Consider the following 6,000-nt stretch of genomic DNA (forward strand, 5'->3'; position numbering starts at 1 on the left):
CATTGAGCTAGTTGCCTGAAGAGAAGGTGAAGCTTCAACACCCAAGCCACTACTTGCAGGCAATGAAAAATAACGTATATATACACATATATCTAATTCAAGCCACGGACATGACGAAGGATTTGTTCTGCAGCATTATGGGTTTTGTAAAAGAGATTATTCAGCAGTGAGACACCATCCAGCGAAGACAGTGGAAGCCACCGAGAGGCCAGGATTTCAGATCGGAAGGACTCGCTTGTGGTTTGTCATTCAAAGGTCCAGAGATAAACGTGCAGAGAAAAATTTCTGAATCTTAGTCTCAATTCCGAAAAACTGATTAAAAAATGTAGGACACCAGGGTTCCCACACCTTGTCTGTCTTCTCCTTCATTTCTCAGCAAACTACAGTGCTAGAGGGAGGAGCAATGTGGTTCCTGCCGGGGACCCGGGGCTGGGTGACCTGAGGCAGGTCTCTACCGCACTCTGACCCTCATCCTCCCTTGTCAAATGGCAGGATGCGCCCACGTGCTTTCTAAAATAACTGCTGCCATTAAAAAATATATATATATATATATACTGGGTTGGCCCGAAAAAACCCAAACGAACGTTTTGGCCAACCCAAGATTTTACTCAAATAAAACCCATGCTGGCGTGTGACTCAGATGAGACAGAGAGTAAGGGCTATTGCATGAAAGCACACTTCCCAAACTTCCTTTTGTTTCCTTGGCTGCTATTGCACTTAGCCAAGCTTCACGGTTAGGGGAGAGAGAGAGAGAGAGAGAGAGAGAGAGAGAGAGAGAGAGAGAGTGTGTGTGTGCGCGCGCACATGTCCGTGCTTCAGGAGAGAGAAAAAGTACGTAGCCAACAACCTGCTACATAACAACGCAACCACAGCAACTACAATATATACTGGGTTGGCCCGAAAAAACCCAAACGAACGTTTTGGCCAACCCAAGATTTTACTCAAATAAAACCCATGCTGGCTTGTGACTCAGATGAGACTGAGAGTAAGGGCTATTGCATGAAAGCACACTTCCCAAACTTCCTTTTGTTTCCTTGGCTGCTATTGCACTTAGCCAAGCTTCACGGTTAGGGGAGAGAGAGAGAGAGAGAGAGAGAGAGAGAGAGAGAGAGAGAGAGTGTGTGTGTGTGTGTGTGTGTGTGCGCGCGCACATGTCCGTGCTTCAGGAGAGAGAAAAGTACGTAGCCAACAACCTGCTACATAACAACGCAACCACAGCAACTACAGCCAACTGAGGAATCCTTCCCAGTGGGTGACCAAAGGCTAAATAGTGCCATGATCATCTGGTGGGATCCAGGGAGCAGGAGTCTTGGTTTTTTCCTAGGAATGGTTCTTTTCGCTCATTACGTTTTTGGTGGGAGGCGTTGGCGGAAAGGGCAATTCTCTGCAATCAGTGTTTAAGTGAATGTTTGTCCCAGTGTGTGACCCCACGCTGTCAGCAAGCAGCGGGGAGTCCTTCAGTTGTTACTACATTTGATTTGACTGCCAGTAGGAAGCTTCATTTCTACCAACTGTTAGTTGCTCGCTCAAAGAATCTTCGTTTCTGGAGTGATTTTTTTTCCTCCTCTCTTCTATTTCCTTTTCCTTGATAGGCTGTGTGCCCAAATGCCAAGTGGATGTGTCAGAGGCAACTTTCGTTCTTTTCTCCCGAGCTGGTCAGACCTGAGGGCCTGGCTGTAAAGAGTCCACCCAATGTGTTCGGAATGTCTAGTCTCTCATTTAGATGCTCTGAACTTTAATTCACATTTCCTAGATCCTCACGAGGTCAACACAGACGCAAACTGTTTCGGCCACATTGTGGTCGCATGTTTTTACTTGGTGGGGTTTATTTTAGCTGATGGAGCAGACATTTCTGCAGCTCTTATCAGCCAAAAAAAAAAAAAAAAAAAGCCTTGTCACTCACCTTTTCGTGCAATTTTGTTGAAATAACTGCTCTTCGGGTGACTGCTTCCAATACCTCTAAAAATTTTTCTGATTTGATAACTTTACTACTTCCCGTGAAAGCCTTTCTCTTTCCAAATAATGATTTTGGTAATTAGGATCCTCAGATAGTGCCTCTGATAAGAACTTCTGACAGTGAAAAGCATCTTTAGAAACAACAAAAGTATAGGCATGAGTAAAAACAGTGGGGGAAAAAAGAGAAGGAAAAAATCCCTCGGAGATATTATGAAAATTCAGGCTGAACGGAAAATTAATTAACACTAAAGAGCTAAAACTGTAATTAAGAAAAATTTCATTAAGGAGAAGCAGGTGAGTCTGCTTTTCTAAATATGACAAGGTGCTGTGTAAAAATAAAGTAGAAGCAGGTTTTGGGGACTGGAGCACGAAAGCCATGTCTTTAACCAGATCAAATTCTCGAAATTGGCTGTCAAGACAGGATTGTTGTGATTTATACCCGTCTATCAAGTGCACGAAAGGAGAGACTGAGAGAACAGAAACAAGCTGCTGTCGCTTCCATTCGCAAAGAACCTTTAATTTCCACAGCACCATCTGTTACCAAATCTAATTCACATTCCCCCCTAATCTGGTTTAGTTCCATAATACTAATTCTTCCCCAACCCCTAGGAACACAAACCACCAAAAAAAAAAACAAAAAAAGGCTTTGGTTCTTGTTGAGTGAGCAATTGAATATTACAGAGTTAAGGTGTAAAAGCTCCGGTGACTTAAGTGAAGCATGCTCTTCTCCATTAAAATGTCTTCCTGGTAAAGGGATTTGTTTCCATCCAGTGCAGAGATATGAAATTGTTCGTATTTGGGGTAAAAAAAAAATGCTGATATAAAAGTAGGCCGGGGACATGAAAGCAGAGGTTGTCATAAAATACAATTGTCAAGTTTAGTCACTTTCAGAACTGGCTATAAAATCACTTCGTCATGGTTTTCACATAGAGAAAGCCTGAAACTGTATTTTTGTTAAGGAAACTGAGAGTGATGTATAAATTCAGAAAAAGTAGAGAAGCCTGGGTGGGGGCGGGGAGGGGAAGCTGGGGGGAAAACCTAGGAGGAAATGAGAATGGAAAAAGATCATATATAATTTAAAATAAAGGGATGTATATGGGTAAACACACATCCATCGCTCCCAGTGTGAGATTCTATTAGCACATAGTTTTGATTGAACATCACTTCTGCTCTTAGCCAATATAATAACTGGCATACACGATAATGAGGCTGTGGAGCTATAACATTATAAAGTGCTTTCTGCATCAGAGAAAGATTAAACTACACTCAGTAAAGATTTACTGTTAAGTGTATTTTATTGCTTTCTAACTCTGTGAAAATTTGTTATCTCTAAAGGCAATAGTACATAAAGATCCACAGGCATCCATTACAAAATGAGAAAAGCCACTGTTTGAATCCTAGGATGAGAAGTTTTGATTACATGTTTAGTCAACTAGCTTACTACCTAATTCTTCTATGAACATTAGAAGCATTACCCTTTTGACCTCTAACCCAGTCACATAGAACACTAGCTGCGTTACAGGATATCAACCCCTCAATGTCAGTAAATCACTGGAGAGGTTATGATCAAAATATTTATTTTCATGATAGATGTGATTATCACCCATAAATACATTTTTTGTAGAAAAGACTTTAACTTGTAAAGTCCATCACCGAACTGGTAGTATCTTTATACCCAATTTTAAAAATCCTAAACCTGTTATATAAAGATGTACATTTTCAGGAAAGACTCTCTCATTTTACTGATATAATCCTCCGATTAACTAGGTAGACAGATATTTTCAACTATTAGCAATAATAAGAGCCTGCTTTTTAAGAGACATGGTAGATTATGAAAGAAGATAAATCGTTCAGGACATTGTAACAAACAAGAAAACTGGAGACAAGAATAAATATGCTTATACACACACATGAGCATATATATATATATACATGTCCTATAGAAACATCAGTGGGTGTCATACACACATATCAGTGATTAGAGATTCTAAAAATGGTAAAATATAAAATAACACTTAATATTTTCAATATTCATTAAGCAATATGCTAATTCTGATATCCCTAAATCATACACAGTAATTTGTACTGTATAACTTTTAGAGTTTCTATTGCAATTGCAAATTAAAGAGAAAATTTTGTTTCTTCACACTCATAAAAATGGCTAACATTCCCAAGACTGACAACACCAAATGCTGGTGAGGATGTGGAGCGACCAGAACTTGCATACATTGCTGGCAGGGTATAAAATGGTACAACCTTTTTAGAAAAACAGTTTGGAAGTGTCTTATGAAATTAAACGGATACTTACTACGTCACAACAATTCACTCTTAGATATTTACTAAGAATGAAAACATATGTCCACAAAAAGAACGATACACAAATGTGTACCATCGCTTATTCATAATGGCCCTAAGCTGAAAAAAAATCAAATATCCATCCTTGATGAATAGAAAAACAAATTGTTATAATATAATGGAATTATAAAATTATATATGTATGTATATACGTTTGTGTGTGTGTGTGTGTGTGTGTGTGCGTATATGTGCGTGTGTGTATATATATATCCTGGTCAACAATAAAAAAGAAACAAACTGTGATTGTCCACATACAATATCAGAGATACCCTGGTGAGCAAAAACTAGGTAGATACAAAAGAGTACTTACTCCCAGATTCCGTTTATGTGAAGATCTAAAACAGGCACTAATCTGTAGGGACAGAAATCACCAGTGCTTGCCTGGAGCAAGGGGTGGGGAATGGCTAGAGGGGGACATTACGGGAAATTTTTCCCCTTAGCACTTTTTACTTTGTTTATACTTATGTCTAAACCATATTTTTCTATGTGTTATATGGATCACTTTTGTCAAAACTCATCTAACCATGCATGGAAAATATGTGTTTTGTTATATGTAAATTTTATTGATAAAATTGATCTAAAGAGAAAATTTTGAACAATAAGTTTAAACATGATGGGAATTCCCTGGCGGTCCAGTGATTAGGACTCCCCACTCTCACTGCTGAGGGCCTGGGTTCAATCCCTGGTCAGGGAACTAAGATTCCACAAGCCACTCGATGCGGCCCCCCCCCTCCAAAAAAGTTAAACATAATAACTTTATATTACTAGAAGCTTCTATCGATTCCTATGCCTTGTACCAGGTCTTAAATAGCCAGACCTAGAAAATTCTCCATCAACATCTAGCTGTACTTCTGATTTACACACAAGGACCCAGGGGATCAGAGAAGAGAGACAGATGACTTATTCAAGGACACCCAGAATTAGAGGCAGAACTCAGTCCAAATTCCAGCTTTCCATCTCTGAGACCAGATCTTTTTCTAACCTATTAATGGGACAAAGGATGAAATCAAGATTAGGCCCATAGCGAATAATATTCTACTGATCTGAATGATAAACACCCCTCTGTATTCTGTTTTTAAAAACATGAAATACTTGTTACTGTAAACACCAAATAATTCCGTGCATCCACGTGCATATTTGGGAAGTAAAGAAAGCAAACCTGACTTCATTCCTCATTTTCTTCATCCAAACATGGCGCATGATAGAATGGCTTTAGTAAATAGGCAATATGTGAGCAGCGATGTGGTCATGTGTCATTGTAAGTAATTCACAGCGAGCTTTTAAACGTTTTTGGTTTGCTTTGGTTTTGTGTTTGGAATAAGGATGTAGATATTATGGGAGACAGAATACGGAAACAGGCTTTAAAACGTGGAAATCAGAAAAAGAGGAGAGTCACCTGATTTTTAAAAATATGGTTTAGATATCAGTATAAACCCAATAAAAATGTGTCAGGGGAAAAGTACAATATATAAAACCTGAGTTGGTACATTTCAAAAGAAATGTATATTGGGGCTTCCCTGGTGGCGCAGTGGTTGCGCGTCCGCCTGCCGATGCAGGGGAACCGGGTTTGCGCCCCGGTCTGGGAGGATCCCACGTGCCGCGGAGCGGCTGGGCCCGTGAGCCATGGCCGCTGGGCCTGCGCGTCCGGAGCCTGTGCTCCGCAACGGGAGAGGCCGCAGCAAAGGGAGG

The 6,000-nt window shown here is 40.1% G+C and overlaps 1 protein-coding gene across 32 annotated transcripts in view; it reads right to left on the minus strand.

Annotated features, from left to right (window-relative positions):
* ESRRG (estrogen related receptor gamma) overlaps positions 1 to 6,000 on the minus strand; it is a 665,923-nt gene that overhangs the window by 185,814 nt on the left and 474,109 nt on the right. Inside the window, exon 1 of one of the 32 annotated variants that reach the window (XM_028488328.2) lies at positions 1,904 to 1,971. The exons of the other annotated variants lie outside the window; for them this stretch is intronic. The gene's annotated coding sequence lies outside the window, so the exon portion shown is untranslated. Of the gene's footprint in view, positions 1 to 1,903; positions 1,972 to 6,000 lie in introns of those variants that run through there. 32 annotated transcript variants of the gene reach the window in all.

The sequence above is a fragment of the Physeter macrocephalus genome, chromosome 4, assembly GCF_002837175.3.
Source record: "Physeter macrocephalus isolate SW-GA chromosome 4, ASM283717v5, whole genome shotgun sequence".
NCBI lineage: Eukaryota > Metazoa > Chordata > Mammalia > Artiodactyla > Physeteridae > Physeter > Physeter macrocephalus.